General features: G+C 42.1%; 1 protein-coding gene across 1 annotated transcript in view; it reads right to left on the bottom strand.

The window, feature by feature from the left end:
* Positions 1–19927, bottom strand: part of galnt17 (polypeptide N-acetylgalactosaminyltransferase 17) — a 289144-nt gene that overhangs the window by 155827 nt on the left and 113390 nt on the right. The window lies entirely within an intron of this gene.

The following is a 19927-nucleotide window of genomic DNA, read 5'->3' on the forward strand; positions in this document are numbered from 1 at the left end:
AGCACCCTTTATGGGCGACTATTTGCATACCTTGGGTATGCAAGCAAGGAATTTCACTACGACTTGTTACATGTGACAATCAAGTATTCATTCATTCAATCATTCATTCATTCATCCATTCATACATTCATTCATTCATACATCCATTCATTCATTCATACATTCATTCATTCATTCATTCATCATCATCATTCATTCATTCATTCATTCATTTCATTCATCCATTCATACATTCTATCATTCAATCATTCATACATTCATTCATCATTCATCCATTCATACATTCATTCATTCATCATTCATTCATTCATTCATTCATTCATACATTCATTCATTCATCCATGCATACATTCAATCATGCATTCATTCATTCAAAGTCAGACCAAAGAGGCCACTAGGAGTGCTGCAGCCAGATGAGCTTTCAGACCAACTTCAGCTGGCCTTTGCTCAGGTTTCCCAGGCAAGCTTGTGGAATTGCACTGCAGGAAGATGGCAACCCCATACCTGAGCCAACAGACAAGACAGGGACGAACGGGAACACTTTGTTGGGGGAAAGAAGAATCCTCAACCGGTCTCAACTGGAGTAGAATTTTTCTGAGGGCATGGAGGGGCAAGCTTCAAAATTAAAACTAAAACTCTGCCTTCCCTGTGAAATATATTATCAGTGCCTACCCGAGAGATGACTCTCCCGACTGCAGGTTAATTGGCCATTGTAACCTGTCCCTGGTGTCTCGGTGAATAGGGGAATGTAATGGAGAGGGGGCTGATGGAATTTGGGGAATAGAATGGGATTCGTGTAGGATTACTGTAAATGGTTGCATTTTAAGTATCGTAGAGTTTTCTTTCAGTATTTTAATGGCAGCAGGATCTCATTTAGCTGTCAAAGTCATTCTACCTTTCATTCATTCGGCGCGACTCTCGTCATTCGGCCTCTGCAGCCATTCTGCGTTTTTTATATTTTTTGTCTATGTTTTTCATGTAGTTTTTTTTTTTTTGTTGGGGTCATTGTGGGGGGGGGGGGGGGGGGGGGGGGGGGGGGGGTCAGACCAAAGAGGCCACTAGGAGTGCTGCAGGGGGATGACTTTCAGACCAACTTCAGCTGGCCTTTGCTCAGGTTTCCGTTGTCGCTTGGTGCAACGAGGATTGCACTGCAGGAAGATGGCAACCGGGGGCCTGGTGCCAACAGACAAGACAGGGAGCAGTGGGAACACTTTGTTGCAGGGGACCTCCAAGAATCCTGCAACCGGGTCTCAACTGGAGTAGAATTTTTCTGAGGGCATGGAGGGGCAAGCTTTTCAAAATTAAAACGCAACAAACTCTGCCTTCCCTGTGAAAATATATTATCAGTGCCGCGGGGCGCCTCAACATGTCCAACCCCCGTGCACCACCTGTTTGACTTTAATGGCCGCCCCGCTTGGAATGGAGATGACTCTGCCCGACTGCAGGTTAATTGGCCATTGTAACCTGTCCCTGGTGTCTCGGTGAATAGGGGAATGTAATGGAGAGGGGGCTTTGATGGAATTTGGGGAATAGAATGGGATTCGTGTAGGATTACTGTAAATGGTTGCATTTTAAGTATCGTAGAGTTTTCTTTCAGTATTTTAATGGCAGCAGGATCTCATTTAGCTGTCAAGATCTTGATCTTGATCTATGTGTGTAGCTAACTATTACTCTGGGCGAGGAATTGTGCTATGCTATCCTGGGCCACACCAGTGAGTTGGGAGCCAGAGTCATATTGGAAGCCAATATTCTGGATCATGGCTGGAGAAAACTACATGGTCCAAGTGTAAACAGCTTGGAATCCTGGTGTTATGGAGAATCCACTACTATGTCAACACTAACCTAGATTTTGTGAATGAGTAAGACTTTAGTTCAATAGGCTAACAGGGCTTTATTTAAAATATGTTTTGTCACGCCAATATGTTTTGCCCAGTTGTATCCCGATGGTGAGAAATATCGATGGTGGGCACACAAGCAGCGTTTGTGTTTCCCTGCTGTATGACTCAACGCAACCTATAATGTGTAAACTGACACACAAGGGACTGCAGCTGCTGAAACCTGGAGCAATAAGCAGAGCCTGGAGGAACTCAACAGTCCAGGCAGTATCTGTGGAGGCAGAGGGATGGTCCATGTTTTGAATCTAGACTCTGCATCAGGACATTGATATCCTACATTCATCATAGGTCTTGAATTTGTAATCTCCATTGAGCCTTTTGCACCTCCATGACCCTTGCACAGGCCAGAAATTAACATCGTCGTCTTAACATAGAAACATAGAAAATAGGTGCAGGAGTAGGCCTTTCAGAACCAGCACCGCCATTCAATATGAACATGGCTGATCATCCAAAATCAGTACCGCTTTCCTGCTTTCTTCCATATCCCTTGATTCTGTTGGGCCTAGGAGCTCTATCTAACTCCTTCCTGAAAACATCCAGCGAATTGGCCTCCACTGCCTTCTGCGGCAGAGAATTCACAACTCTCTGGGCGAAAAAGCGTTTCCTCATCTCAGTCCTAGATGGCCTACCCCTTGCGTCTTGTGTCAATGGGATGTTTGAGGTGCTTTTTGGATTTAATCTAATTTTTAGATGAGGAAGAGACTGCTGGCAGGAGACTAATGAACAGTTCCACCAGGTACCAGAGCTTTGGCCAGGGTGATCCTGTGATTATCTGCATATGTTCCAATGCCCAGTATTGTCTGCATGTCTAAACTGGATTATTGTGAACATTGCAGGCTTCCAGCTGGGTAAAGTACCCATTAGCCTGCAACAGGTTAATCTTAACTGATTTGCAGCAATCTAATTGAAATCAAAGGGGGCAGAGATAGCCGCTGGAGGAGTGCCAAGTGAACCTTTCTTAATTGACTTCATTAGTTAGTTTAAATATATTTAATTGCCTTTAAGTGTGTCTTAGTGTTATTTTGAGTATTTTAATAGGAACACAATCTCATTAGCTGTCAAAGACTTTATTTGATGCAGCAAGTATTACTCTGGGAGAAATCTTGCACCACACTATCCCTGGGCCACACCAATGAGTTGGAAGCCAGACTCTCAGTAGAAGACAACTCTGGAGACAACTACATGGTCCAAGTGCAGGTAGCTGGCAATCTTGGGGCAGTGGAGGACCCACCACCGTATCCGCACTGACCAAGGGTATTCTGCATGAGTAAGACTTCAGTTCAGTATTCAAATAAGGATTTATCTAAAATTTGGATGGACTAAAAATATTGAAGTAACTCAGCATTTCGATCAGTCTGGTCAGTCCAAGGAGAGTCCTGACTGAAAACATCGCCTATCCATGTACTCCAGGGATGCTGCCTGACCTGTTGAGTTACTCTGGCGTTTTGTGTCTTTCCACGGTAAACCAGTATCTGCAATCCCTTGTTTCTACTTCTTTATTTAAAATATGTTTTGTTACATTTGTATATGCCTGGCCCAGTTGTTTATCTGTGGTGAGAAGCCTCAAAAGACTAATGCTCGGCTGCACATGGTACATCTTATGTAGCAGGGATCCTGAGAGTGGCTTCAAATCAACCGCTGAAGTAGATTAAAGTGCCAAGAACAGGCCATTCCAACCGTGGAATTCCTCTCACGTTATCTTTTTCATTTCAGGTTTTGCAGCATTGTATTCTACTTCTATTTTTCTGTCATGTGTTCACCTAATTTTCCGTATTATATCATCATTTTTATTTACCTTTGTTTTTTCATTTATTGCCTGTGGGCGTAAGCGTTCGACCCTCGAGGGTAAGAGATCTCTTTAATTTTGATTTATTGCTATCTGTTTTCAACTCGAGGCACCTTGTCATGAATTTTCTCCAGCAGAAGTATTCTCTGCAGACTTCCACCTCCAACCCAATCGTAATTTTGAACATTATCTTTCGCGTTTGAAGGTCACCCCTAAGTTCTCCCTCGCCTAAGGAAAAATACTCGTTCAATTTTCCCAACAGTTGAAATTGCTCATTCCTAAGTACCATCCAGTAAACCTTCCATTGCATTTTCTTGCTCCTGCACATCCATGTCTTTTCTATAGCGTCGCTCACAAATATGGACAATATGCTTCATTGCAGCCTAACTGTTACATGCAATACATGGAACAGATCTTTTGGGCCACAATGTCTGTGCTGAGCATAACAGCAAGACCTGCACATTATCCATGTCCGTGCATTTCTGCACCTATCCAAAAGTCCCTTACATATCACTATTGTATCTGCCTCCACCTCCACCCTAGGCAGCACGTTCCAGGCACCCACCACACTCTATGTAAAAAATTTTTTTTTAAATTGGCCCGCACATGTCCTTCAAGCTTTGCCCTTCTCACCTTAAAGTTATGTCCTCTAGTAGTTAATATCTCCATCCTGGGAAAAAGGTTCTGATTGTCTTATTGCCTATGCCTGTCATCATTTTATATACTTGATAAATAATTTTATATTCTTGCACTTCAACTGTTCAGGCTCGCTCAAACAGTATTTCACTTTACACAGGTAACAACAAGAGTAACACAGACGGTTTCATTACTTCTCTATTGCCGTGAGTGCAGTGATCTCGGTGTTTGAGAGGACATCGCTCCATGAGGCCATCAAGTTCACATTTATTGTCACATGCACCAATTAAGGTACAGTGAAATCTGAGTTGCCATGCAATCAAAAAGATGACACTACACAATAGAATTTAGTCTGGTGCGAGTGTGGACGGCTTTCTGACTGTTCGGGCGGACGGGCGGACTGCAGAGACAGTGACAGCGGTCGGTACAACTCTGGTCACATCACGGTGAAGGAGCGTGTGTGTGGCCTGGACATTGAACCGATGGCTGTGAGTCTCCACTTATAATGTGTGCCCTGGGGATTCTCACATGGCGCTGTGGTGGCTGTTTACATTTATGTTTAATCTTTATGTAGTTATGTATCTTGTTGCTTTTTTTTTGTATGACTGTGGCAAATCAAATTGCACTGTACCTCAGTACACGTGACAATAAAGAACCATTGAACCAAACTTCTAGAAATAAATTCCAGAGATTAGTTACCTATTTTGCTGACCAGTGATATTACATTTCATAATCATTTGTGTCCCGCGACTCCTGTGCACACCTGCGCTATTTGTTTCTTTTATTCCAAAGTGCAGTGTGGCCGTCTTCCTTTTTCTTATTGAAGTGGATCAGTATACATTTATCATCATTAAACTTCCTTTACTACTGAAGTGCCCAGTCTGCAAATTTTCTAATATTTCGAGGATATCTCCTGAAGTTAATGGTCGGAAAGAGAATCCCAGATCTCCAAATTCGATCCACACAGGTAACTTCCCTGATCAGCTGATTGGGTTAATTGTGGAGACACTTTACTTCATAACATCTTATCAAGGTTGTGCTAAACATTCAAAAAGTACAAAGTTGCAGTCTTGAAGATTCTGAACATTGCCACGCAAGCAAAATCTTTCTTAAAAAAAAAAATATTTCTGGAAGCTTAATTTGAATTATATTGTAGAATTTTTCCGCTGTTTGCATTTCCTAATTGCACTAAATGGACCATGAAATATCTCAGCAAAACAGCCAGACTATTCCTCTTAACTATTAAAAAAATATGTCGACACTATTAATATAATATATAATAAAAAGGAACTGCAGATGCTGGTTTATACCAAGATGGACACGAAATGCTGGAGTTACTAAGAGGGTGGGGAGTATTTTTGAAGAAAATAGAAAGGTGACGTTTCTGGTCGGGATCTTTTATCCGACTATGAAGATTCTGAAGAAGGGTCCCGATTTTGAAACATCACCTATTCACTTTTACCAGAGATGCTGCCTGACCCTCTGAGCTACTCCAGCATTTTGTATATGCACTATTAATACTGAAACAAATATCAGTTTCGTAATGCTTAAGGTTTTGCTCAAAAGAATAGACAAGAATCTAGAGCATTGCAAATGAATTTAGTTTTTATTTAGATCAGTAGGATGTGGGCTGTGGAACACCAAGGACATTCTCTCTGAGACTTGTTTGTTTGCAGTATATGAATGATGTGAACTGACCGTCCATGGCCGTCCATGGAACCAAATTGACTACTTGTGTGGCATTGCCGAGGGCACAGGAGAGTGGGCAGATGAATGGCAGATTAAATTCAATGAGTGAAACAGCACAGAGGTACATTTTGCGATAGACAGTGTACACAAGGGCACCAAGAGTTATTAGCAGCGAAGAATGAAGAGATAAGGATAGTCTGCTTGCATTACAGCTGGGAGAATTTCTTTTAATATCCAGTCAAAAAATATGGGCGTGATTGGGAAGACAAACATCTACTGGGCTCTCTTAACTGACCTTGAGAATATGGTGGTGGTGGTGATGATGGTCTAATTTCTTGAACTTCTGCAGTCTATGGGATGAAGGTACAATCATATTTTTGTTTGGTGAATGTTTCCAAGATGTTGATTCAGCATTGTACAGTTGAAAAAGACAAATGCTCTGATTTTATATATGCGGCATTAAATATATAGGTCTACACACAGGACGTTAAACTTAAAGACAAAGAAGTAATGTTTAATTTATGTGAGACACTGTTTTAGTCATTGTGTAGGGAGGAACGGCAGATGCTGGTTTGGACTGAAGATAGACACAAAAAGCTGGAGTAACTCAGCTGGTCAGGTAGCATTTCTGGAGAAAAGGAATAGGTGACGTTTTGGGTCAAGACCCTTCTTCAGACTGGAGAAAGGTCTCGATCCAAAGCGTTACCCATTCTTTTTCTCCAGAGATGCTGCCTGTCCCGCTGAGTTACTCCAGCTTTTTGTGTCTGTCCACTGTTTCAGTCATTGCTGGAGGAATATGTGCCAAACTGGCAATGTTTCGAAGGATTGGTAGAAAGGCCAAGACAAGCATTTGAATGCACTGGAGGGCCTCCAGGAAGTAGAACTGAAAAATACTTCCAGGAAGACATTAAGCAAAAATCCATATGTGAATTGATTACTGGGCTTAAAGTTCACTTCTCCAACATAGTGAATCCAATGATGATCTATGGCTGTAGATGGGAGTGCAGTGTCTCTGCTTCTTGACGGTGGAGAATCAGATGCCCAGGGTATCAGGCAATATGTTGGCAATATATCTGCCATTGTCCACAGGACATGGTTGTAATGCACGGTGCCACATGATGCAACATATGTGTGTGTGTCAGTGCACTGACTGAATGCTTGACTAATTATCAGAGTATTGGCCATCTGTTGTTTTAATAAATGTTCTTAATGGAACACAAACCAAAATGTTTCTCTTTATATTAAACTTAATTTTTTCCAGTCTTGTAGAGACCAGATAATTCCTTCCAAAACATTCTCCTGCATAGAGTGGAAGAAACATACAATCTTACAAACATCTTCATCCTTGGTGAGTTTGAAACAAGAAAGTGACTCTGCCATGTTAGCAAGGTACCATTTGCATAGCTTCCCCAAGTAACACAACTAAGGCCATTCAGTAAAAGCTACCATTGTTCCATGTGAACTTCTATAGATATTTATACTACCATATTACAAATAATTAACTGGCTATGCAGATAATGTGGGGGAAAACGTTTTTTAAAAGATAGGGGAGAAAAGTTCTGATCAAGGGCTGGTAGCTTGGGCCAAGTACAATTGTTCCATAACCACTGCCTTAAACTCAAATCAACCGCTACAAAATGCAGGTAAGCGCCTACAGGAACCTCACAAGACTAATAGAATTGGATACCAGTGCACTCAAGCTCACTGTTTGCAAATCATATATTTTACACCAGGATCATCACTATTACAAGAAACATGTGGCTTTTAACCATAAGGCAGTAGCTAAGGAACAATTGCAACTGAGCCAGGCTACCAGCACTTTGAACATAACAATTTTCGCATATTCTTAAAAAAACAAACATATTTAGTTCCTTTTTCACATCATCAGCATAACCATTTAATTATTTGTAATGTGGTCACTACAAGATGCTGTATCCAACCAGCAGATAGCAAGGTACGACATACAGATAAATGCAAGAAACAACCTGTATATTTTGTGTCTATCTTCTGTTTTATTGTTTGATTGTTCACAGTTTAGTTTAGAGATACAGCACGGAATCGGGCCTTTCAACCCACCATGTCCGCGCCGATCAGCGATCACCCCGCACATTAACACTATCCTACAAACACTAGGGAAATTTACACATACACCAAGCCAATTACCCTACAAACCTGTATGTCTTTGGAGTTTGGGAGGATACTGAATGATCTCGGTGAAATCCCACACCGAGGAATTACGTGCAAACTCTGTACAGACAGCATCCGCTGTTGGGATCGAACCCGGGTCACCAGCGCTGCAAGAGCTGTAAGGCAACAACTCTACCGCTGCGCACCCGTGCCATCATTGGCTGGGACACAACAGAGAAAAAACCTCAAAAGAACTGAAGAAGGGTCTCAACCCCGTACATCGCCCATTCCTTCCATCCAGAGATGCTGTCTGTTCTGCTGAGTTACTCCAGCATTTTGTGCCAAACGTCAAAGGTGAGCAGGTACTAAGTAAACATAAGAGTGCTGGAATAACACAACAGATCAGGTAGCATCTCTGCAGAACATGGATAGGTGACGTTTCGGGTCGGGACCCTTCACAGACTTCTTCTTAGGTAAACATTAGTTTCTATAACAGAGATCACGACAGCGTTCACCAATACATTGCTCACAAAGATGCAAGATAATTAATGACTAATGTCTCCCCTGCTTAACAGACATTCAGGAACAATTAAAGTGCTCAGGGAATGGTAGTGCAGTTGTTATCTTACCAATCAAACTTATCCTACCTGCCCACATTTGGTCTATATTCCTCCAAACTTGTCCTATCCATGTACCTGTCTGAATGTTTCTTAAAAGTTGCCTCAACTACCTTTTCAGCAGGTCGTTCCACACACCCACCGCCCTTTGCATGAAAACATTACCCCGAAGGTTCCTATTAAATTCCCCTACTCTGGGTAAGAGACTCTGTGCGTCTGACCCATCTCTTCCTCTCATGATTTTATACGCCTCTATAAGATCACCCCTCATCCTCCTGCGCTCCAAGGAATAGAGTCCTAGCCTGCTCAACAAGTCGAGTCCTGGCAGTATCCTCCTAAATCTTCTCTGCACTCTTCCCAGCTTCATCCTTCAATAAATGGCAAAAACACTGATGCTTGGTTTCAATGTTACGAGGCTTGACTCCATACTTCTGCTGAGACAAGCAAGCTCTCTGCTCAGTGTACCTGAGTGCAGCCTTGCTGCGATGGCAGATGCATGATCTTAATGTAAGGTTGCTCGATAAGAATTAGAACTAGTCAGAAGCATGATGAAGTCGAACGAACGAGAACAAAATCTAAGTCGAAGAGCTCTACCAACGGGTCTGCTGTTTAATTTGTTGCCTGAAGCAAAAAAGCTACAAGGGCCTCGGGTTCGCTTTGGACTGAACTGATTGTCATTTCAGTGGATGTTTTCATCCCCTGTTAGTCCCCATCGACAGCAGCGGAATCAAAATATCTCTGCTATCATAATCCAATAAGATAATCCTTCTGCCAAAATCTTTCGACCTAATTAAACTGGAAATTGTATTTTTGCCCCGGAGCGAGAGTATTCTAAATGTCACCGATTTTTCACAAACCCTCTCTTACAATTAAGAAGAAGAGGCCAAACAAACTCAGCAGTTTCCAAATAATAACATTGCTTGGACACAAAATGCTGGAGTAAATCAGTGGGACAGGCAGCATCTCCGGAGATGCTGTATGTGGCACCTGTATCCTTCAGTACACATGACAGTGATAACCAAAACAAAATGATACTGTCCATTATATTATAATAACGTAACTGCGTTTATTTGATACAACATAAATGTGAAGAATTGTTCCTGAATTGGGCAGTGATGGAGTTACACCACGGTATGGATTTAGACAAAGTGATGAGCTATGGTGGGTCAGTCCTTTGGAAATGGAACATGCAGGGAAAATGAACAGCGGATGAAGATAGCACTTAGCACAAACTACATGATTGATTTGACAGTGGGACAATTAATAAAAGATAACCCATTGAGGATGAATGCAATCGGGATGAAATGTCATAGGCTAATAATGTGAGATCACAGTTGGGTACAATTTATGAGTGTAAATCCTCAACAGGGCAAAAAGACAACACGGCCTCAGCCAATGTCAATTGGCACGACAGGCCAATTTATCTTCCAGGAAGTTGAGGACAAAAATGTTATGAATTTTATTGGAGTTCAGTTTAGCATGGAACCAGGCCCTTTGGCCCACCGAGTCCCTGGCAACCATCGATCACCCATTCGCACTACGACAACGTTATACCACTTTCGTATCCACTACCTATACATTAGGGGCAATTTTTCAGCGGACGATCAATCAACAAACACGCGCGTCTTTGGTATTCCAGAGGAAACTGGAGCACCTGGAGGAAACCCACGTGGTCACATGGGGGAATGTCCAAACACTGCACAGACAGCACCCAAGGTCAGGATCGAACCTGGGTCTCCGGCACTGTACTCTACCGCTGCTCCACCGTGCCGTATCTGCCAGTGCTGTGTGTCAATGTTAAAACTCTTCAGGTATGTTCTGAATGAGTCTTTGGATCACTTTCTCTATCCACCCCGTGATTGCTTTCCCTCGGCCAGCTCCCCATAAAACAGGTGCTTTAGTATTCTGCATAAAGTGCGGGCAGGATAAAGATGAACAAATGAGTATGAGAGAGCTGTTTAAGCACCAGCCTCCACTGGCCATCAAAGCCTTGTGAACCATGCTTTGCAATGACTGTTAAGAGATTATAAGAAGCTATTAATTAAAATTAATGTTTACATCTCCCAATGTAGGTGAATTTACTGTTCTGCATTTTGAGATACATTCTCCTGAAATGGCTGAATTGCACTTAAATCTGAAACACTGTCGTTTTTAAATGTCAATTAACAAGATATAGAGGATTCTAAATGGATGACATGAAACTGAATGAGATTGAGAGTGCTGATGCAAAGAGGCTTCAAGGAGATTAGGAGAATAAGAGGGAGCGGGCAACAATATCTTCTTCTTGCATATGGCGTGTACAGCCTAAAGTTGGAGGACAACTTGTTCCATTTGATCTTATTTGATTGTGCACGCCAGGTTGATTGCATTCCTCGAAACAGGGCAGACCACGTCACGGTTGCAGTTCCCACCCCGGCAACAATATGGCAGATGGGAGTTTAATGTGGAAAATCTTAGTTGCCCACTTCAGTAGAATAAGGGGCCACCTATGAACTTTAGATTTTAGAATTTAGATAGACAGTTGGAACAGGCCCTTCATCTCACTGAGCCCACGCCAATCACCCCGTACACTAGACCTATCCTCCACACTAGGATCAATTTACAACTTACAGAAACAAATTAACCTCCAAAACTGTACGTCTTTGGAATGTGGTGGGAGGAAACAGAAGCAGCCGGAGAAAACCCACGTGGTCACAGGGAGAAGGTACAATCTCCATACAGACAGCGTCCACAGTCAGGATCAAACCCGGGTCTCTGGTGCTGTAAGGCAGTAACGCTACCACTGGGCCATCGTGCTGTACAAATAAAGGTGAAGAGGAGGAGGATTTTTTTTTATGAATCTTTGATCACCAAATATATTCAAGGCATTCAACACGAAGATATTTGGAACAAGTCAAACGTTATGAGAAAAGGGCGAGAATGTGGAGTTAAAGCCAAGGCCAAATCAGCCATGAAATAATACCAGCAAATGCTGGAAATACTTCTCAGATCATGCAGCATCTGTGGAAAGTGAAACGGTTAATATTTCAGGTTAAAGGGTCCTCCAGCCTTTTTTACTTTTATTTCAGATTGCAAGCATCTGTATAAACCCAGGGATATGAATATTGATTTCTCTAACTTCGAGTAACTCCTGCATATCTCTCTCTCCACCCTAGTCACACCAGCTTTTTGTTCTCACCTAGCAAACATCTAACAACGGCCTGTTTCCTTCATCATTCTTACTTTTTTTGCATATCCTTCATTCATTTGTTCTATATCTCTCTACATCATCGTCTATATCTCTCGTTTCCCTTTCCCAAGACAATCAGCCTGAAGAAGGGTCTCAATCCAAAACGTCACCCTTTCCTTCCCTCCAGAGATGTTGCCTGTCCTGCTGAGTTGCTCCAGCATTTTGTGTCTATCTTCTGCATTTTTGTTTTGCTGATCGGCCAAGATCGTATTGGATGGTGACGCAGGCTCAAGTGGCCATTTGGTCTAATCCTGAGAGTGCTAGGAATATTTATTGAGCTGGAAGATCCAAGCAGAGCTGGCAGTTCATTTTATAGTAACCAACAGTGTCAAAATTGCCCGATCAACTCATGATACTGGCTCAGTAATACTTAGGTTGGGTTAGATTGTTGCAGTAAATGCATAATTAACTATGTGATTTGCATTTAGCTATTTTTGGAACAGTAAATGTACCCAGTTATACATTTGGTTTTTTTTTTTATCGTTACTCAGGTGCCTGCCTGTTAGCTGTTTCAATTAATTGGATAACATTCTATTCAACTGTGGGGTGACTTTGATTTCTGATCGCATGACAGCACCTTTGAGACCGAGCGACTGCAAATAACAGATGATTTTTAGCAGCTGCAGTTCATTTGCAGGATTGAATTCAGCACAAAGTCTACGCCTGCAGGGATACATGTGACGTTTTGTCCAGATGGCTTTGTTTTGAAGACAAAGCAATTCTATACTTGAAATATTAACCACGTTACCATTTTTTATATGAAACATTTCCAATTAAAGCAAACCAAGTTACCTGCACTTTGTGCCATGTTATAACAGACGGTAACACAGAGGTTCAGAGTGAATTCTGCTGTGAATTGGTGGTTTGGGTTCTTCCTGAATTAACAGCTGGCTGAAAGCAGTAATGTCCATAAACTGCATAGTGATTAATTGGTTGTTTCAAAACTGGATGGATCATCAGAGGGAATATAAAATCTCTGTTATTTACTTGCTGATACTAAAATCTGCCTGTCTATTGGAATTAGTTTTGTGAATTTACATTTATATTTATTTATTTTTGCCTTCATGAATTTTGCATGACGAGGGGCAAGTTTTTATTTTTACAAAGAGTGAATCTTCTGAATTTGTAGTCGGCCGGGCAGTTGCTGGAATGCCGTGCCAGGGCTGGTGGTGGAGGCAGATACAATAGGGTCATGAAAGAGATTTTTAGATGGGCACATGGATATGCAGGGAATGGAGGGATATGGATCAAGCGCAGGCTGAGGAGATCTGTTTAACATGGAATCATGTTCGGTGCGGGCATTGTGGACTGAAATGCCTCTGTACTGTACTGTACTTGTGCACCTGTACAAGTACACCTGTGCTGTACTTTTCTCTGTTTTATGAGAATGTTTGTATTTACTTCTCCTTCAATGTGTAAGTCTGCTAGAACACTGTTGGATGGGTCCCGTGGAAGAGCCTCAGCTGCATTTCCGGAGATGAAATAATTTTTGAAGAAATTTAACACATGGAAAACCTAAAGAAATGGAGAGAAGCAAGACAGGGCGTTGAGATTATATTTCATAAAACTTGGATTCAGATTTTCCTGTTTAATTCTGAATCTTTTGTTTTCTGGTTTGTGGCCACAGGTTTTATTGCCAATCTATTCCGAGTCGATTGTGAAACAATTGTGATATTTAATAGACCAGAGTCTCTCAAAAATACCAAAGAAGAGGTTAAACACCAGGAATGTAGACCATTAAAGAATCTTGCCAAACCATCAACATATGAAACCCATTATGGCCTGCACTAAATAGCAAAACCAATGGACACAGAACTCAGTAATGCGACTAAGTGCCTCAGGGTCTCGAAGACTGTTTACGTCCAATATGTATGGAAATAAGTAGAGGTTTCCAAGTTTAGTTCAGTTTAGTTTCAAGATACAGTGCGGAAACAGGGCTTCAGATCACCGAGTCCACGAGGATCAGCGATCCCCGCACACTAACACTATCCTACACACACTAAGGTCAATTTTACCAAGCCAAGTCATTTAACCTACAAATCTGAACGTCTCCGGAGTGTGGGAGAAACCTGGAGCTCCCGGAGAAAATCCACATAGGTCACAGGGAGAACTTACAAACTCCGTACTGACAGCACCCGTAGTCAGGATCGAACCTGCGTCTCTGCTGTTGTAAAGCAGCAACAGTACTGCTACACCATCAAATTCGGTACAAACCAAATTTTGCTCTGCTCGTTTGGTGCCCACATGATGAGTTTGCTTCAATGGACTACTCTTCCGTTAAGCTGGATTCTTTAAATTAAGGTAGACCTGTGGTTTTCAGTAGTTCAGTTTTTTTATTTGAGCTTCAAAATTAACTTGTCATGTTGTGCCCATTTCTCAAGATTGAAATAGATGTTTAAGTTTACAATACGATGGAATATAAACTTGAACTTTCTACAAATCCGAATCCAGCGATGTTCAATGCTGATAAAAATAGGTGTTCAGGGCCAATGCATGACAGATTCATTCGGCCCTTAATTTAATTTATATCTCTGAGTAATAGTGTAGGTAGATAGGTTTATTATTTTTCACATGAACTGTTAATTTAGTCTATTTATGATTGTCAGATATACCAAAGTACTGTGAAAAGTTTTTTTGCATATTGTCCAGTCAAGAAAAGACAATACACAAATACAATTAAGCTGCTCACAGTACATAGATAAAGGATAAAAGGTAGACAAAAATGCTGGAGAAACTCAGCTGGTGATGCAGCATCTATGGGGCTAAGGAATAGGTGATGTTTCGGGGCAAGACCCTTCTTCAGACGGATGTGGAGGTGGGGGGGGGGGGGGGGGGTGGTTGGGGGAAGAAGAAAGGATGAGGCGGAGTCAGTGGGCTGGGGGAGAGTTGGGAAGGGGAGGGGAAGGAGGGAGAAAGCAAGGACTACTTGAAATTGATAAAAGGTACATGATTCAGTGCAAGATATAACATTGAAGTCCGATAAAGTCCGAATAAAGATAATTCAAAGTCCTCCAATGAGGTAAATAGAACTATCCCATCAAATCAGATAATGTTATACATAGATACACTAAATCCAAACTCAAGTACAACAGGTAGAGCAAAGGGGAAGATACAGAGTGCGGAATATAGTTCTCAGCACTAGTGCCCCAGTTCCATAGACAAAGTCCAATGTCTGCAATGGGGTATCATCAGAAAAATTAGAAATGTTGCTAGATTTACAGGTGGAAAAGGAGATTTAAAAGAGTAGATAATTGTATCAGATGTAGACCCTCCTTCGGGAAAACCCATGCAAAAGGTCGCCACACAGCAGCGCCATCTTTTACATCCTGTAATCAGATCTGTTGAGGATACTGGTTCAGGCCACAATATAACTGTGGACAGACAGAATGGGATGAACATACACACAGTGAATGTCACTGGACCAGCAGAGAGAGTTCTTGACTACTGATCCAAAGATGTGAGTTCGAATCTCACCACTGCAAAAATGTAACCTCAAATTCAACACGGTGGGCAGTGGTAGAGTTGCTGCCTTACAGCGCCAGAGACCCGGATTTGATCCTGACTACGGGTGCTTGTCTGTATGGAGTTTGAACGTTCTCCCTGTGATTTACGTGGGTTTTCCGCGGGATCTATGATCTCCTCCCACACTCCAAAGACGTTCAGGATTGTAGGTTAATTGCTTTGGTATAATTGTAAATTGTTTCTAGTGTGTGTAGGATAGCGTTAGTGTGTGTGTGATCGCTGGTCATAGAAAACATAGAAAAATAGGTGCAGGAGTAGGCCATTCGGCCCTTCGAGCCTGCACCGCCATTCAATATGATCATGGCTGACCATTTTAGATTATCTAAAATCAGTAACCCGTTCTTGCTTTTCCCCGCATATCCCTTGATTCCTTTAGCCCTAAGAGCTAAATCTACCTCTCACTCACGGACTCAGTGGCCCACAGGGCCTGTTTCCGTGCTGTATCTCTAAACTAAACTAAATTAAATCAATCTTGAAGTAAAGTGATTCTCAGTCACAGTGACCATGTAAACTATTGTTAACTAATGCCAGTCTAACCTGGTCACTAGCTCTCATTTAGTCTGACTTCACATCCACAAATGAAGTTGACTGAAGTTTACTGGGAATTGGACCTTAATTCACAAGCCTCCGGGAGAGGATTATATTGCTTGGCCTCGATCCTGAATATGTTATTAAAATCCCATTGCTGCATAAGAAATAAAAGATTGGAAGCGGGGGGGGGGGGGTGTCATATGGCCTCTGCAGCATTGCGGCACCATTCATCGAGATGATGACTGATCATAGCATGAAATTTGTCCTTATTTGCCTTGGGCCATGGCAAAACCTTGTAACAGTCACAAAGTGTTGGAGTAAATCAGGCAGCAACTCGAGAGGAAATCAGCCTGACCTGCTGAATTACTCCACTACTTTGTGTCTTTTTTTTTTTTCATAAACCAGCATCTCCAGTTCCCTGTGCCTCCAGCTAAAGCTTTTACTCCGCTCCCAAAATTTGATGCCACTCGAGTCATTGGGACTGACGATAGACGCAAAGTGCACCTTCGAAAAAAAAGGAGAGGTGACGTTTCGGGTCGGGACCCTTCTTCAGACCCAATTCAGAGGAGGAGCAAAACATAACAACGGCAGTATCTAAATGTGCCTATTTAATGCAAAGACTGAATGGAGAAATAATGAAAAACACAATTGAGGGGGTTGATAAATATGATATGAACATGCATGCATTTGCAGTTACAGATGGTATCAGCTCATGCATGCAATAGGCCTGCCTTTGGGAAAAATAAGCCAATATGACAAACATTATTAACTTTCACTGAAACAGGTTCTAAATTAATAAACATTGTAAACAAACATCACTTAGTTTGAACTATTGATGTGGCTGAAGCAGATATTCAAATCAGCTCTGGGCTATTCTTTATAACATAGGACCTGACAGCCTGACCTTTATCTTTAGTACTGACATTTTTAAACCACTGACGCAAAAACAATCTGGCTTGAATGTAGCAGGATGATCAAGGAGATGAATGCAAATATAATAGGCATTTGCCTCATGTAAACACTCACCTTCTTCGGCTAATTTCTAAATGGGAAAGATGTACAAGGAAAAAATGTACTGGGATCGATACTGGGAAACAAATATGCAAAGCAATTTGGGGAAAATCTTCTTTGCAACACTCATATGATGTGCAGAAGCAAAGATGGGTTCCATGAAAATAAACAGCACCCGTAGTCAAGATCGAACCCAGGTCTCTGGCGCTGTCAGGTAGCAACTCCACCACTGTGCCACTGTGTTGCTCCTAAACATATATGTATGATTTGAATGGTCAAGCCATTGCATAGTTTGATTTAACAGAGTCAGAACTTAGCAGTAGTTGGATTTCTTTCATCTCCTGGCCCAGATATTTATTAACAGAGGTCAGGTCTCTATCCTGTCTTGAGCACTTTAACATAATTTTTTGTGATGCCTCCATTGTGGAACTCCACTGGTATATATGGCTTCTTCCTCCAACAGCAACCACCCCCCCCCCCCCCCCCCCCCCCCCCCCCCCCCCCCCCCCCCCCCCCCTCAACCTTCAACATCACAGCCATGGACCTCAATGGCCTGGTGCCATAGGTGGGAAAGATCTTTGCCAAGAGGGCATACAGAAGATTAAAGGGAATGAATCACTTCAGATAGAGGAGATTAATTTAACTTGACATCATATACGGCACAGCCGTTGTGGGCTAAAGGGCCTGTGACCATGCTGAATTGTTCTATGTTCTATGTTCAGTTCCCCATCATCCGTGGCTCATTAATTTTTTTATTCACAGTCAAGGGATGTTGCCATAAATTAACAAGTCATAAACCAAGTGGTCTCAATTCAAGACCACTACTTGAAGACAATGAAACATTTTCAAAGTAAGAACAATAGGAAACAACCCCCTCAGTAAAAATCATAAAGTATTTTCTGGAAAATTAATATTTTTGAAGAGGAAGAATGTAGATTATATACGTAGTTAGAGTGCAGAAAGAGGGATTAGAAGTTATAAGCAAAGTTGAGACCGTTTGTTAGAGTCCATCTTCACTTGTCCACAGATTCACCCCAGGTCCCGTGGGTTTCTCTTCATCATCACCAATTGATTTTAATTCTCAACCATGTTTCACCTGCTAACATTACTATTAATTTTTAATACTTCCTGTAAGTTTAATAACAAAGGTTTTCTTCCCAACAATTGTGTAGGAAGGAACTGCAGATGCTGATTTACACTGAAGATAGATACAAAATGCTGGAGTAACTCGAGACCCTTCTTCAGAACACTTTCGAATAGCTCACTGCCCTTTAATAGCGACACGTGCAAACCTCCCCTTCTCTCAGTCACCTTTGCTACACTTAGAACTGTGAATAATTGGGCTAGTAAGATTAAATTGGAAAATTGAGCACTGCAAGAAATTGGGATTTCCATCGTTCTGATAGCAACACAAATCAATTCACAACTGTTTCACACCTGAGGTTGAAATTATCTCACAAAACACATTTCCCCAGAAGGAAACATACATGCTCCACTGGCATCGTCCCAGTTCAGGCTGGGTGATGTGCTTCGGGAATCAGTAATACGAGCAACTTATCAGGGTTGCAACCAGGAATCAGCCTTTTGAGAGACTCCAACATTTCTGCACTCTGAGCAAGCTGGAACAATGTGGGAATCAAATTTATCAACGCAAGGATGGTTCTTTGTTCATTCCTGTAAAAGTGGCTTTAGGTCGGGCCCAGCTGGAGATAATCAGTGAAGCACAGCAACCTTAAAAAAAGGCACAAAGTGCTGGAGTAACTCAGCGGCCTCACTGCAGAACACGAGAACAGGTGACGTTTCAGGTCGGGCCCTTCTTCAGAAGAAAGGTCTCGATCCGAAACGTCACCCGTCCATGTTCTGCAGAGATGCTGCCTGACCAGCTGAGTTAGTCCACCATTTTGTGCCTTTCAACTCGAAAACTCAATCAGATACAAGCGTACACATCCTAAACGTGGCAGATAATCATCATGGAAACTGATAAAGAATTCATCTAAAAACACAGCATCACTGTTCAGGGGTTCACTGATGACATTAACCCACCAAACACCTCCAACCCCTCCTCCGCCATCTCCACTGGATGAAGTGAAATTTCCTCCAACTAAATATTGAGAAGAGGGAGGCCATTTCTGTCTCAGTCAAGGGCCTGTCCCACTTGGCGATTTTTTTTGGCGACTGCCGGCATCATTGACTGATGTATCAGTCACCGGATAAATTTGCGGCGTGACGCTGCGTGATGACGTATTGACGTGCGGTGTATTTTCAAGCGTCACAATATTTTTTTTGTCGCCGCTGAATTTTGAAATGTTCAAAATCTTTTGGCGACACTGATATGACGCCAGCAGTCATCGAAAAAAATCGCCAAGTGGGACAGACCCTTTACACACATCATCCTTCTCACTGATACTGTTTGCAATTCAACTGGACTGGTAGCAGCCTTAATGCCAAGCATGAATATAAACCCATGATGAACTTCAGATAACATCACTTCACCATCTATAATACCACCAAATTTATTTTGCTATGAATATCCGACCCGCCGTTCATTTGCTACTGAAATTCTCCTACATGCCTTCGGGAATTGCTACGCTTCTGTGAAGCCTCCCCAATTTTGCCCTCCATGAACCTGATGCCAACCATATCTCAGCCACCTACCCAAGCATTAAGTACCTTCACCATCACTACTGTTCTCTTTGGCCCCAAGCAAAGCAATGACAGAGCATTAAAATACTCATCCTTGTCTTCAATCTGTCCTGAGTCCCCCTTTCAATAACCCGCACTAGGCCTACAACCATGTGAAGTGGCTGTGCCCCTCTAAATCCCATCTCTCTTAGTTGGGAATTTAATTACTGCATCACTGACAATTGTCATGGCGCTTGGAACG

The sequence above is a fragment of the Leucoraja erinacea genome, chromosome 28, assembly GCF_028641065.1.
Source record: "Leucoraja erinacea ecotype New England chromosome 28, Leri_hhj_1, whole genome shotgun sequence".
Taxonomy (NCBI): Eukaryota; Metazoa; Chordata; class Chondrichthyes; order Rajiformes; family Rajidae; genus Leucoraja; species Leucoraja erinaceus.